Genomic DNA, 17,180 nt, shown 5'->3' with positions numbered 1-17,180 from the left:
CAAATGTATCCCATGCAAGTACACTCAGTACAGCATTTAGCTTGCATTATAATGTAAGTGTAACAAGAAATTGTTTCGGTGTGCAATAATGATTGAGCGGAACTTATTCATTAGTTTCTATGAAATATTTACATGTTCGTTTAAAACTAATGTCACAGGAACTTATTTATAACTTTTTAATATTAATTGAAACAAAATTCATGGAGCTATGATTTTTGTTCCGGAACTTATTTCACATTTGGCCAAAAAAATTAGTTCCGGAACAAATTTTACAGTGCTGGAACATATTTTCTGTGATATAAATTCCGGTGGGTGGAACATATTTCCTATGAAATTTGTTCCGGCGGAACAAATGTCACGCCGGAACAAATTTTTTTTTTACATATCCTCTCAAGTAGTTCTGGACTAACCCCGTGCACCTTTTCTATCTGTTAAGTTACATCATCATGTGTTTGCAATGAGACCAAATTAGGAAATATGAATGAAATGACTCGATGCTGTTGGATAAACGTAAATGAGACCGTAATTAACTACACACATAATTAACCAAATTACATAATATACATATTGCACGATTTTACGGTAAATAGGTTTTGTGTTCAATATTCATATTCTATAGTAAGTATATCACAGCCTCCTCCTCGACCCTTAAACTAATCTCGCGCATACTAAACCTTTTTTATTAATATGAAACTACATAGAAATATGAAAATAGAATCACAAATGACAACTTAAATTTACATATCATTTCATGGCTTTTAAAAACAGGGAAGTTTTGGGATTTTATGGATTTTACTTTGGAGAGTGTGTTTTTTTTCTTCATATTCAGTTTACTCTGGGACATAATATATTTTAGTATAATAGGTTTACTTAATTTTGAAAAAAAAATCCCGAATTCTAAGTAAATTCGGAGCAGGTAACCATGCTTTCTTTAGAGGAAAATGGAGATAGCAAAACACTGGCCACAAAGAAAGGAATTGTACTTTACACATGTTTTTAACTCCGGCGATGTAGGTGATGAAAATATTTACATAGATTTACATAGAAAACTAAGTATTATGTCAACGAACTCGCTGATTGGTAATGAAAAACAATCAATTGAACATGTTTAAAGAAATTGTGTTCATTCATTAAATGTATTAATAAAAAGGTGAAAATGGGTCCCTCCTTGTACATTTATTTTGTCATCCTTAATTTCTTTATATTTCGTTTAACAGTTTATTGTACATTTATTAGTTTGTACTTCATTTAAAATAAGCATACTAAATTTGTTAACCTTCAAATTTATGTTTCTCGGTAAATTAATTCAATTCCAAGTTTTGGGAGAAATGTGCAACCCATCATGAATTATTTTTATTATGAGATCTTTATTACATGTAACTAGAACATTGTCGGGACAATAAGGTAGGATATAATTGTATCCCGTCAGTTTGAAAGAAATTTAAAAGTGGTTCATATATTTATCAGTATAAATGTGGCACATGTATTTATCCTTATATTTTTCATAATCCGGTACATGATAATTGGGTTGTTGCATAGAGAACATTTATAAATAAAAAAAAATATCGCAAGGATAATACTTCGACCCCGTTATTTTTAAATCAGGCGAGAACACAGCAGTACACAAACCTGTTTACGTTCGTAGTAAAACATAGTACATTCCATTGTCGGTCACCTGTGTGAATTCACGTGCACACTACGATTGTTGTTGTATTTATGATAATTATGATGTATGATAATTATAGTTGTGATATTATTCAAGAAAAGAGATTAAGTTATGATATGAAAGTAGATTCAAGAGGTAAACAACTTCTGGACTTGTGTATTGCGTCCAAATTACGTATTTTAAATGGAAGAATGTGGGGCGATTCTTATGGTAAATACACTTGTATAAAAGCAGTAGGTAGTAGTGTGGTTGACTATGTTATCATGTCGGAAGACTTGATTGAAGATACTTTATTTTTTCATGTTGCTGATTTTTTATCAACTCTGTCAGACTGTCACTGTAAACTGACATTTGGCCTGTTAGCTAGTTACTCGCATAAAGCTAAGGAGCAAGACAATACTATTTTATTTCCAGGAAAATATATATGGTCAGAAACCTCTACACAAAAACTTCAAGATACTTTATGCCAGCCAATTATTAGAAATAGTATCAAAAATTTTTTAGACACAAAATTTAATCTTTCAGAGGACTATATTGAAAAGGCAGCTAATGAATGTTTTGATATAATAGATAATGCTGCCAGTAAATGTTTAATATTCCGTAAAACCAAGAAAAAAGTTGCACGTAAATACAAAAACAAAAAATGGTTTGACAAAGACCTGGTACAAAAACGTAAAAGCCTTATTTCTAAAGGTGAGCTGTTATCAAAATTCCCCTGGGACCCAATTATAAAAGGGTCTTACTATAAATGTTATAGGGAGTATAATAAGCTACGTAAATATAAACAAAGGAAATTTAAACAAAACATTCTTGACAGTCTGGATAATCTAAGGGATAATAATCCAAAGAGTTATTGGAATCTCATCAAAGAATTAAAAGAAGACAATTTGGATGGTCCAGAACATTCTATTCAAACTAACGTCTGGTTTTCATATTTTCAATCTTTAAATCTCAACTCTGACAAATTTAAAGACAGATTAGAGGAAATTAACAAGAAAGTAAAAAATTTAGAAAATAATCCAACTTTTTGTGAACTGGATTACAAAATAACCCTAAAAGAAATTTTGGATGCTATAAATAAACTAAAGAATAATAAAGCTGCAGGACTAGATGGTATCCCAAACGAGATATTAAAATCAGGGGGTAGTATATTTGCACCTGTTTTGCAGAAACTTTTTAACTTGATATTCTGCTCTGGAACATACCCTCGCAAATGGTCATTGTCTTATATATGTCCAATTTTTAAAGCAGGGAGTCCTAGTAAACCTGAAAATTACAGAGGCATAGCAATTAATTCATGCATTGGAAAATTATTTAACAGTATTCTTAATAAAAGACTTGACATTCATCTTGATAAAAATAATATAATTCATCCATGTCAGGTTGGTTTCTCAAAAAAGAGCAGAACATCTGACCATATGTTTGTTTTAAAAACCATATTAGATAAATATACTAACAGAAAAGGGGGGAAAATTTATGCTTGCTTTGTGGACTTTAAAAAGGCTTTTGATAGGGTCATACACTGTGGTATTAGATACAAATTATTGGAAAATAACATATCTGGAAAATTTTATACTATTTTAAAAGACATGTACAGAAAAAATGAAATGTCGGTGAAAGTGGGTAATGTACTAACGCCATCTTTCAGCTCGCTAGTTGGGGTTAGGCAAGGGGATGTTCTAAGCCCAAATTTATTTAAGCTTTTCATTAACGATCTGCCTCCAAGATTTGAGTCGAGTCCAGATGCTGTTTATATCAATGGGCGTAGAATTGATTGTCTTATGTACGCCGATGACATTATTATATTATCAAACACTAAACAGGGTCTGCAAACCCGACTTGATAACCTGCAAACTTATTGTATTGATTGGTGTCTAGATGTTAACTTGTCCAAAACAAAAGTTTTAATTTTTAACAAGCCTGGAAAATTTTTGAAGGAATCACTTTGTTTAGATAATGAGGCTATAGAATGTGTTAACAGATATAAATATTTAGGGATAGTCTTTACTTCCAGTGGTCTTTTTCAGCAGGGGAAAGAAGAGCTATTCAAAAAGTCCTTAAAGGCAAAATTTAAACTACAAAAATCCATGTCAGCTTGTAATCCAAGTATTGATACTGCAATCCATTTATATGATCACACAATAAAACCAATTTTATTATATTGTAGTGAAATCTGGGGTACCTTTAAGATTAACTCTGCTGCTTGCAAGAAAAAAAGTGATTATCTATTTGAATTAATTTACATAAATGATTATTTGGAAAAATCACATTTCAGGTATCTAAAATATATTCTTGGTGTAAATAAAAAAGCCTCAAATTTGGCAGTGTTATCAGAGGTTGCAAGATTTCCTCTTTATTTTTCTGTCATTATATCTATGGTAAAATATGTACACAGGCTTAACAAATTGGACGATGGGTTACTTTATGATGCTTATGTTTGTAATAAAATTTTAGATGCAGGAAACATTAATTGTTGGTATTCATCTATGAGATATGTCCTTCAATCACTTGATATACAAAATTTGAATACAAAGCTCAATAGATTAATTAAATTTGTAAAATGTAAACTTTGTAACAGTTTTAAAACATTTTGGGGGGTCAAAAGATCTGATACCTTATCACAAGGTAATAGTAAATTAGAAAATTATTTCAACCTCAAGACTGACTTCGTAAAGGAGGCTTATTTATCAATTAAAGATTTTAATATAAGAAGAGCTATATGTAAATTGAGAATAAGTGCACATGATCTTAAAATTGAGAAAGATAGGTATAGTAAAAAATACATAGAGAGAAGTCAGCGTCTATGTCATCACTGCCTATCACATGGATCAAATTCTATTGAAGATGAGACCCATTTCACAGTAAGTTGTCCTTTATATAACGAACAGAGAAAATTATTATGGGATAAAGTAAACAGTTTTTGTAATAATTTTAAAGAATTACCCAAGGATAAAAAATATTTCTGGCTGTTCACAAATGAGCATTTACCAACTCTTATGTGCCTAGGCAATTATATAATTAAGTGTTTAGAAATAAGATCCAGGTGGATACAAAATATATAAATTTTATGCAATTATTGTTAATGTTATGTAAGACACATGATGTGTTAGGCTCAGATCCTGTCCAATATATGATAGTATTATATTAGGATATAGTTTTTCTTTTTTCCAATCATATTGTGCTTAATATTGTTGTAAATGATGCCCTTTATGGGTTCTTGATTAGATTAATAAAATTCTTATCTTATTCTTATCTTATTTGAATTTTTCGGCCAATGAAATGGGACGTTACAAGTTGTTTGTTTGTGATACGCCAGAATGTTATCAATGAATTATCAAATGCTAAACTTGACTGCATTTCAGTGTAAATCAGAGCTAGAAAAATCGAAATTTGAACTTTTAGCTATTTCGATGTACTTTGCTTCATTATTATTATTTTGTGTATCCTTATCTATTGAATTTATTTCTATTGTGTCATCGGTGATTTCACTTGAAATCGAGTTCTCTATAATTTCACTGAACTTGTCTATGTTTGTGTGTTTTGATAACCGTACTTTGGCATTTGTAGGATTAATAACTTGTAAACATGATTTATTGTTTTTTATTTGTACAAGACATGTGGCACATACAATATTTTGTTTACCAACCAATGCTGGTATGACCAGGTTATTGGTCACCTCTGTCATATCATTTAGTTTCGGGGGGAAACTAGCGGTATCTTAGATAAAGTCCAAGTCGCTGGAAGGTTTTCATATTTATTTCGCATCCACCTTTTTCAAAAACATAACTGATTAACAACATAAAAACATATATAAAATACAATTTCAAAAGACTGATTGACATGTGGAAAAGGAACCAATCGAAATATCTTGTTATCAAATATTATAAATCGCGTTTTGCCGAAAGCGGGGATTACGGATTAAAAACATGTTTCGTATAAGTTTGTGAAGAATGGCTTTCGGCAGTTATCACTTAGTGTTAATTTATCTGTATTCTTTGTTACACAATCTTTAATTTTAGCACATACTTACAACTTCTCGTCCAATCAAATTGCTTATATTTGCCTTCTAATTTTCATAGTACATACTTTTCCCGTGTACTAAGTAACTACGCATGAATGACCACAAGGGTAAGATTTCATTGTATCGTAATCAAGATATTTAAAACAAAAATTGCCACTGGCTATTTTGAAATAAAATGCTGTGTTCCAAATTATCAAAGATTTATATCCGTGTCTATGATTAAAGATTGTGTAACAAAGAATATGTCTAGGTTAGTCTATGGAAAGGTATATACTATGAAATTTAGAGCGAGGGGCTTGCCCCGAGCTCTTAATTTCATAGTATATACCTTTCCATAGACTATCCAATTTAGCACATATTTACAACTCAAGTAATCTTTTAATTGGTCTATTGATAGTTTATTTTGGCTGACTACTTGTATCACAGGTGTTTGTAAAACGGAGCTCATTAACGAAGTTTTGTAAATCTACTCACTAGTATCATTGTAAAATATGTGATTTCAAAAGGCCCTTCACTCCAGAATGAAAAGATGGTAGCTGCCGGTGTAAGTATGTATACTGATATAAAGCGGTGTTTTACTATACATGTTCTTCTTACATGGTAAGATGACCAAATAAATTGAACAAAAGCAGGCAATAATTAAATTGCAGTGGAAGCTTTACATGTTTTGAAAACATTTTTTAATTTCACAGTAAAACTAAAGCTATAATAAATTTGAATCATATAGATAGTTTGTCCCCATAGATATAGTCTAGCAGATAGGCATTAAAAAGCAACTACCAATAGATCAGAGATTATAGGTTTTGTGTTTTTTGTTGGTTTTTTTTTATTATTTCAAAGTAAAAACTAAAAGATTTACCAGAATATGTTTATATATATATATATATAGGTGGCGCATTATCTTCAGACATAATCACAGTTTTTCAATTCATGACATCGTCCTAAACATGTATGAAATATTTGCCACTGGACATTAAGCAACCAATAATCAATACATCAATCAATTCATTACGAAATAGATCACCTTCCTTAAGAAAGTTTAAAAAATTATCACCAAGTTGCTTTAATTTTCCTTCACAAGGTTTCATAGTACACACTTTTCTGTGTACAAAGTAATTGCATGGATGATACATTATCATAATTTTTATGATATCGTTGTACTCTAATCAAGGTATAAAGAACCATATGTATTACCCTTTATTTAAATGATAAAATTTGCAATTGTCAAAAACATTTTTTAGATCCAAAGATTTTAATAGCAGGATATTTAAAAATCAACGTGAAAACTAATTACAAACTATTTAATTTAATTTGGAACACAGCATTTTATTTCAAAATAGCCAGTTGTTTTAAATATCTTGATTACGATACAATGAAATCTTACCCTTGTGGTCATTCATGCGTAGTTACTTAGTACACAGGAAAAGTATGTACTATGAAAATTAGAAGGCAAATATAAGCAATTTGATTGGACGAGAAGTTGTAAGTATGTGCAAAGTCTAGGTTAGTCTATGGAAAGGTATATACTATGAAATTTAGAGCGAGGGGCTTGCCCCGAGCTCTTAATTTCATAGTATATACCTTTCCATAGACTATCCAATTTAGCACATATTTACAACTCAAGTAATCTTTTAATTGGTCTATTGATAGTTTATTTTGGCTGACTACTTGTATCACAGGTGTTTGTAAAACGGAGCTCATTAACGAAGTTTTGTAAATCTACTCACTAGTATCATTGTAAAATATGTGATTTCAAAAGGCCCTTCACTCCAGAATGAAAAGATGGTAGCTGCCGGTGTAAGTATGTATACTGATATAAAGCGGTGTTTTACTATACATGTTCTTCTTACATGGTAAGATGACCAAATAAATTGAACAAAAGCAGGCAATAATTAAATTGCAGTGGAAGCTTTACATGTTTTGAAAACATTTTTTAATTTCACAGTAAAACTAAAGCTATAATAAATTTGAAACATATAGATAGTTTGTCCCCATAGATATAGTCTAGCAGATAGGCATTAAAAAGCAACTACCAATAGATCAGAGATTATAGGTTTTGTGTTTTTTGTTGGTTTTTTTTTATTATTTCAAAGTAAAAACTAAAAGATTTACCAGAATATGTTTATATATATATATATAGGTGGCACATTATCTTCAGACATAATCACAGTTTTTCAATTCATGACATCGTCCTAAACATGTATGAAATATTTGCCACTGGACATTAAGCAACCAATAATCAATACATCAATCAATTCATTACGAAATAGATCACCTTCCTTAAGAAAGTTTAAAAAATTATCACCAAGTTGCTTTAATTTTCCTTCACAAGGTTTCATAGTACACACTTTTCTGTGTACAAAGTAATTGCATGGATGATACATTATCATAATTTTTATGATATCGTTGTACTCTAATCAAGGTATAAAGAACCATATGTATTACCCTTTATTTAAATGATAAAATTTGCAATTGTCAAAAACATTTTTTAGATCCAAAGATTTTAATAGCAGGATATTTAAAAATCAACGTGAAAACTAATTACAAACTATTTAATTTAATTTGGAACACAGCATTTTATTTCAAAATAGCCAGTTGTTTTAAATATCTTGATTACGATACAATGAAATCTTACCCTTGTGGTCATTCATGCGTAGTTACTTAGTACACAGGAAAAGTATGTACTATGAAAATTAGAAGGCAAATATAAGCAATTTGATTGGACGAGAAGTTGTAAGTATGTGCAAAGTCTAGGTTAGTCTATGGAAAGGTATATACTATGAAATTTAGAGCGAGGGGCTTGCCCCGAGCTCTTAATTTCATAGTATATACCTTTCCATAGACTATCCAATTTAGCACATATTTACAACTCAAGTAATCTTTTAATTGGTCTATTGATAGTTTATTTTGGCTGACTACTTGTATCACAGGTGTTTGTAAAACGGAGCTCATTAACGAAGTTTTGTAAATCTACTCACTAGTATCATTGTAAAATATGTGATTTCAAAAGGCCCTTCACTCCAGAATGAAAAGATGGTAGCTGCCGGTGTAAGTATGTATACTGATATAAAGCGGTGTTTTACTATACATGTTCTTCTTACATGGTAAGATGACCAAATAAATTGAACAAAAGCAGGCAATAATTAAATTGCAGTGGAAGCTTTACATGTTTTGAAAACATTTTTTAATTTCACAGTAAAACTAAAGCTATAATAAATTTGAAACATATAGATAGTTTGTCCCCATAGATATAGTCTAGCAGATAGGCATTAAAAAGCAACTACCAATAGATCAGAGATTATAGGTTTTGTGTTTTTTGTTGGTTTTTTTTTATTATTTCAAAGTAAAAACTAAAAGATTTACCAGAATATGTTTATATATATATATATAGGTGGCACATTATCTTCAGACATAATCACAGTTTTTCAATTCATGACATCGTCCTAAACATGTATGAAATATTTGCCACTGGACATTAAGCAACCAATAATCAATACATTAATCAATTCATTACGAAATAGATCACCTTCCTTAAGAAAGTTTAAAAAATTATCACCAAGTTGCTTTAATTTTCCTTCACAAGGTTTCATAGTACACACTTTTCTGTGTACAAAGTAATTGCATGGATGATACATTATCATAATTTTTATGATATCGTTGTACTCTAATCAAGGTATAAAGAACCATATGTATTACCCTTTATTTAAATGATAAAATTTGCAATTGTCAAAAACATTTTTTAGATCCAAAGATTTTAATAGCAGGATATTTAAAAATCAACGTGAAAACTAATTACAAACTATTTAATTTAATTTGGAACACAGCATTTTATTTCAAAATAGCCAGTGGCAAATTTTGTTTTAAATATCTTGATTACGATACAATGAAATCTTACCCTTGTGGTCATTCATGCGTAGTTACTTAGTACACAGGAAAAGTATGTACTATGAAAATTAGAAGGCAAATATAAGCAATTTGATTGGACGAGAAGTTGTAAGTATGTGCTAAAGATAAATTAACACTTAAGTGATAACTGCCGAAAGCCATTCTTCACAAACTTATACGAAACATGTTTTTAATCCGTAATCCCCGCTTTCGGCAAAACGCGATTTATAATGTATTTTATATATGTTTTTATGTTGTTATTCAGTTATGGTTTAATGTTTGAAAAAATGGATGCAAAAAAAATATGAAAACTTTCCAGCGACTTGGACTTTATCTAAGATACCGCTAGTTTCCCCCCGAAACTAAATGATATGACAGAGGTGACCAATAACCTGTTCATAGTAGCATAGGATCGAGTCAATCCAACAAAGTGTTTACCTGATTTCCCGTAACTGTTTAATTTGGATTTTAGTTTATGTAGGGTTGTGTCGAAGGCTTTTTCAAAATATAATATAAATATATCTGTTTGGTGTCATTATCGATGTTTTTGGCTCAATCATTGATGACAGTACATAGTCGCAACTGCGATATTTTCGAAATCATGTTCTTCATTTGTGATATTATAGTGAAATAGGTGACACATTATGTTAGATCATACTATATGTTTGAGCATCTTGCTGCAGATAATGCAAGTTAAAGGGGCACTAGCTACGAGATAGCAAGTGTAGAATTCGACCTCATTGAATCCGTATTCATGGGACCTTCAATTTAACCCAATAGCTAGAAATGGATTACGCATGAATTATGCGTGTTCAGTTATTAAAAGGAAAAGAATGTCAACATTGAAAGTAGGTAAATAATTTGATTGACTGATTCGATTCAGAAAAACTCATTCTTGTACAGGAAAAACGATGATTACCATATATATTTTTAACCTATAATATGAAATTAAACAGACCTAAAAAAAAAAATGCAGTTGCACGAGTTCGCTATCTACATGTATTTATATCTATATTTATGTTTATATCGCTTATGTGACCGTCGGCAGTCTTTGGAAGTCAACTCGATAGTTAATAAGTTGGCGTCTAGACTAAAATACACACGAAACGATGATACATATTATCGAACCCTTGCCTTGTAAATTGTTTATTTTAGACTTTTTATAATTTCGATAAACGTTTTAGTATGTTATAAATCAAATATTAGAATTTGAGCCAAATCGGTGAACATGAATTTGACAGCCAATGCCCATTTAAAGATACTTAGCGGTATCGAATGGTCAGCCTTCTTGAAAAATGGACAAATGTCTGCTGTTATCAATTCATCAGGTATTGAGCTGGTATTGATGGATTATTGGAAGAGGTGACTAATGATATGTGCTTATTCGTTTTTATGCCCCCGCCGTAGCGGGAGGGGGGGGGGGCATTAAGTTTTACCCTTGTCAGTCTGTACGTACGTACGCACGTACGTCCGTCCGTACGTCCGAAAATTGGTTTCCGTTCTCTAACTTGAGTTTGCCTCAACCAAAAGTTATGAAACTTATACACAATGCTTATTAAAACAAAACACAGATCAAGTTTGAATTTTGGTGGCGTCACTTTTACCGTTCTAGAGTTATGCCCTTTATAAATGAAAAAATTGCAAAATGTTTAGTTTCCGTTCTCTAACTTAAGTTTGCCTCAACCAAATGTTATGAAACTTATACACAATGCTTATTACCACAAAACACAGATCAAGGTTGGTTTTTAGTGGCGTCACTTTTACCGTTTTAGAGTTATGCCCCTTTATAAATGGAAAAATTGCAAAATTTTTAGTTTCCATTCTGGAACTTAAGTTTGCCCCAACCAAACATTATGAAACCTATACACAATATTCATTACCATAAAACTAAGATCAAGTACAATTTTTTTGTTTCTGTTTTCTAACTTTAGTTTGCCTTAATCAAATGTTATGAAACTTATACACAATGCTTATTACTACATAATACAGATTAAGTACGAAATTTGGTGGCGACACTTTTACCATTCTTGAGTTATGTCCCTTTATAAACATAAAAATTGCTGAAATTTTCGTTTCCGTTCTCTAACTTTAGTTTGTCTCAACCAAATGTTATAAAACTTATACACAACCGTTCTAGAGTTATGCGTGTTTACAAATAGAAAAATTGCTGAATTTTTAGTTTCTGTTAGCCTCAACCAAATGTTATGAGACTTACACACAATGCTTATTACCACAAAACTCAGATCAAGTTCAAATTTGTGTAGCGTCACTTTTACCGTTCTTCAGTTATGTCCCTTTGTAACTATATGATATGCAAGCGGGGCATCATCTGTGTCCACATGTGGACACTATCTTCATTTATTTTTTAAATATCCTAGGGCTTATCTCGTTTGGCCCTCGTGTTTTTGATTTATTGAGTCCATGTCCTAATTTTTTTTCGCCCCGTCATGAAATATGTCTATGTCTTTCTATTTTGGTTATAATGGTTTCTTTAGTGGTACGTATTCAGTTGATGATTTCTTAGTAGATACAATTAAAGTTAATTGTTTGCCTTGTCGTATTCGTTTCTTCTGGTAGACCTGTCGTAGTCTTTTGTGATGGTATACGTTGAGAGTTCCTTTTTTTAGCTCACCACAACGAGCCAAGTGTACTTTTCTCATCACCTGGCGTCCGTCGTCCTTCTATGTCGTTATCTTTTACAAAAATCTTCTCCTCTGAAACAACTGGGCCAAAATTTACCGAACACATGTCCTATAAGAAGTCGTCTGACAGTTTTGGTTAAACTTGGTCACAATTATCATTGATGTATTTAAAAAAAATGTGTTCTACAACGCTGCCTGTCAACCAAGATGGCCGACATGACTAAAAAATTGAACATAAGAATTAAATCCAAGTGTTGTCTGTTATTTGAAAACAGCTATGAATAGAAAAAAACTTGACCAGGAAGACATGTTTAGAATATTGAGCTCTACCTTATATACATTCACGTCAAAACGATCAGTTGATTTTTTACAGAAGTTGTCGCCCTTAAATGATGAATTTTACCATTTTTTTATATTGAATGTGTCGGGGTTAAACATGTTTGTGAGCTCTCAAACCTCCCCTAACCTGGGTCAGTATTTTAAACTTTTCCAAAACTGCTTGATAATTTCCTTGATATCTCCTATCTTATTTTCAACATACTTTTGTGATTTCGTTATTTCAGTCTTTATTAATTTCCGTAGTTCTCACCATTTTTTTTTCTCAAATCCGTCCATATATCAATATTTCTTTCCGTTTTCGTTCCTTATTCCATTTCCGCCGTTTAGCAACACCCATTTCGAGCAAAATATGTTTAGTATTCACGATCTCAGCAGGACACTATACATACCGTGATGTTTGGGGCAAGAATATTCATTTAAAGATGCCGACATTACTAACAACTGCTAATGGAACCCCATCCCCGAGGCATCTGTTTTAAACTAAAGGCAGTGTACTGTTACAAAAACTTAATTTTCTATACTTTTCATAAGACCGAATCAATTGATTCAGAAATCATAAAAAAGTGGGCCAAAACATAAGCAAAAATCTTTCGTCCAGAAGAAACTCAAGCTTGGTCTGTAAATTTTATGATTTAACTGAGTATTTTGTTATTGGGATCCAAATGTTTCTTCTTTGATGAATGCAACGAAATCTTCATCTGGCGCATACTGTTTTCGAACGACAATTAAAACGAAGCTTCCAAAATATCGTTTCGTTTCAAATTTCTATTAAAAAACTATACATAGTTAATACTTTGCGAGAAGTGTGATAATTTTGCTGTAATCTGACCTTTTGTCAAAATAAAACCTTAAAAATCCTCTGTTATGACTGATGAATCTCTCTGAACTGGAGACATTAGACAGCACTCCACATGTTAACTCCATATGAATTTGTGCGCAAAATATATTTATATTTAGCGCTCAAAATGTTAATTGAGAGCACAATATTTTATATCGAGCAATCAAAATATTTATTTGTGCGCACTATATATCTATATTAAACGCACAAAATATTGTGTATTGTCGAACGATATATATTTTGTGTCTGCATAGATCCCTACCGAGCTTCGTAAAAATCAGTCTACCTGTATTACAGATCTATACTTTCAACTTTCATTAATATCAATGAGAAATTAAAACCAACAGCAAAATGCTTGTCGGTTTCGTTTGATACAACACAAACATTTACCAATCTTTCTAAAATTGTTCTATTAATTGCAGTTAAAGGAGCCTATGAAAAAAGTATAGCAAAAAGAACCCCAAGGTTAATTCAAAAAGGAGGGACAGAGTGTTGGGGAGGGGGTGGAGTGGTGGGTCCATAAAATATGACAAAATCAAATATTATCAATCAACGGAACGAGTGAAAAACAACCGTCATATCTCTATCTTGGTAAAAGCATTTTCCGAAGAAAATAGTGAGGTTAACCTGGTTTTATATCTAGCTAAACCTCAAACTTGTATGACAGTTGATTATAGAGCTATCCAAACTGACATATTCAAAGTCGATGTTCCAACGGTCAATGTAATAAAATACTTCTGTTGACTGAAACTCATTACAGATTATTTTTTATTTGAATTTGATGTGAAAATATATCAAAAAAAAGCCCCAAATGATAGGTACGGCAATTGGCGGCAGTCCTTTAACCGGAAATCTGTGGCATACTTATGTTTGAAATAATGAATCAGATAGTTTCTGCATTTCAACATAAAAAACGAAATATCATGGAGAATACAGGGTGATGGATTTATAATATATAATGGAACATCAGATGAAATAAAAGTTTTTTTTTCGTCTGGACAATCCTTTACTGAAGTCTAACCATGAAATCTCAAACTAATCATAGATGTTTTTGTAACTAAAGGTCAAATATTTACAACATATATGGCATTCTTGACCTTGAAATACATTTAAAAGAAACAAATGTTCTCAATCTGCATCGAAATAGGTGTCTATCACAGCATGTATTCAAAGAATTTATTAAAGATGAAGCGGCTGATACAGAAACAACAAGTGACCATAACAAATTAAAACAAATCTAACAAATTTTAGATAGTGGTTATGATAAATTCAAAAAAGACGAAACTAGTATAATTACATATGCTTTATTTATTGATTCTACTGAAATATTGCAGCACAGAAACTTAAATAAGAAAGAATATATTCTTATAGGTTTTAATAACAAAATATAACCCAAATATAAGTAAAAAAAGTATCATAAAATATTAGCATTTATTGAAGTTTGACGAAGAATGTGGGCAAGTGTTTAATGTTGAACCAATAGTTATGTAGAGCAAACACACAAGTCTAGGGGACATGCTTACTAGATCAAGACTTTAAAAAAACAATTGACAGTTGGACCCCTGATGATGTGAGATCTGTCATGATATGTATTGATGAATCATTTAAATATTTATAATTTAACATGTACTAGTATATGAATATTTTTTTATTTGATTGTATCTAAGTCTAAGAGGACCAACCCAAGCTTTAACTGCCGAAATATTAAGTAGTGTCGGGTCCTATCAGACGACATTGGATGCAAGGTTGCATAGGCGTTTTATGATAATAAAAAATGTACACGAACATCTTTTCATTTTAACAATCGATGAAAATATTAAATTAAATCATCGAGTCCGACTCTCAAGAACCTATATAGTTCTTTTGGTGTTGTTGCTTAGCAAAACAAATGAGGAATAACAATTTAATGCAAAACAATTGTGGGATGATATAATTTTAGCCCCAAATTTTTTGGCCATTAATTTGCATTAAGATTTTAGGGTAATGTGCTACGAAGTATATTCGTAAATGTTTTCACAATGTCAGAGGGCTTTTTTTTTCAGTCGTTGGTGATTCGGCATCTGTCTCTTAAAGATTTAAACATTGGTTATGAATTAGCATACAAAAAATTATACACGAAAAATTCGGGATATATATGGCTTCTATAAGTTAAACTTTAGGTAAAGCTGTTTAATTCAACAATTTAGTTGAATTTTGGTTTGGAAATGGTGATAAATGACAGCTAAACAACATTTTCTAGATGAAAGTATAATATTTTAGCAACAAAGAAGTCTTGTATTGGTGAAGCTAACCACTGATCTTGTGCGGGTAACTAACATCCATTCGACCGTTTACAAAGTTTCTCACCCGAGTTCGTCGTGTTTGTATTTAAAAGACTGGTTTGAGCACATACTGAAGGGATGATAGACTACTGCTTTCTGTATACAAATTACAAATAAATAAAAAAAAAATCGGCGACATAAGATCGTTCCGAATCAGAGGAACGAGTTGTGCAATGTACAAGTATACGATATGACCTGTAATGGAATAATGCTTTAACGATACCGAATGACGTTACGCCACGAGTTATCGTTCTTGACGTTATTGAACAACTTTCATAAATATCAGTCAATGCAGAATGTTCCATCTTGTTTCTTGCGGTTGTCGGCACAATACATGTAGGCCTTAGGCTGTACTTTAATCGCAAATTGATTAAATAATATAAGAATCCATTTATTTTTGGTAAACATTTTAACAGTAACTTTGCCTAAAAGATTTATTGCAATAAATTAGCTGACATTGAATGCTTCATCGACTTACGAAAATTCTTTTAAGCATTCTTTACATTTGAAAAGACTTTTCAAACGTTCTGTTTCTATTGATTAGTAAGCATTTGTACGATTTATCTATATATATATCCTTATGAGTAACAGAGTTTTTTTATTCTTGGTGATTTGTTTGCAATACATTCTTATTTAAGATGCACGCTGTTTCCCGATGAAATTTTGTTTTGAAAGTAGAAATCCAATTTATAGAAAATATAATGTGTGAAAATACGGGGAATTGTACCACTATTAATGCAATTTCGGGAGAAAAAGCCCCGTACAAGCAGACGTTCAAACTCGGAGAGAAAATAGTTGTTTGGCATGGAATGAAAAAAATGCAATGGCTATTTTACCGGCACCAGCAATATAGTGAATTTGTTGCCGGTGCTGGGAAAATAGAAAATATGTTATTTTGCTAACATTAGGTAAGGGGAAGCCAAGTTAAAAACTATTTTGTTTACACATATGCAATTCAAATTACTGACTATTATTTCAAAAGCAAGTTTAATTTAAACATTTTTGATTTTTGAAGCTATGTGATTGACTTTGTTATATTGTATAATGTTTTATTAAATTAATGATGCAATGAGATTTTGAATTTTTATTTTAAAAATAACAAATAAACATACATGTAGCATTCGACTGACTGATTTTAGAAATAATTTCAACTAGATGTTTAGATATGATTTCATTGCAACAAATGGATGCTCAATATTTTTTTTTTCTTGTTATAAATGCTTTATAGTTATTTACACTTTGAAAGATAAATGTTCTTAAACGATTATAGGTGTCTCAAATATTGTTAGCTGTTTACCTATTTAACTATTCAGTGGTATATCAGTGGTTTTTTTATTCTTTTATGTTGACATTGCACACTTTCATAGTACTTTTCAAAAGTAAATATTAAATTTCACTCTTTACAAAGAATCGGCAAAATAACAAATTCACTATATTGCTGGTGCCGGTAAAATAGCCATTTCTATAG

The sequence above is a fragment of the Mytilus californianus genome, unplaced genomic scaffold, assembly GCF_021869535.1.
Source record: "Mytilus californianus isolate M0D057914Y unplaced genomic scaffold, xbMytCali1.0.p SCAF_7, whole genome shotgun sequence".
In the NCBI taxonomy this organism is placed as follows: Eukaryota; Metazoa; Mollusca; class Bivalvia; order Mytilida; family Mytilidae; genus Mytilus; species Mytilus californianus.
Note: the sequence above shows the minus strand (reverse complement) of the source record.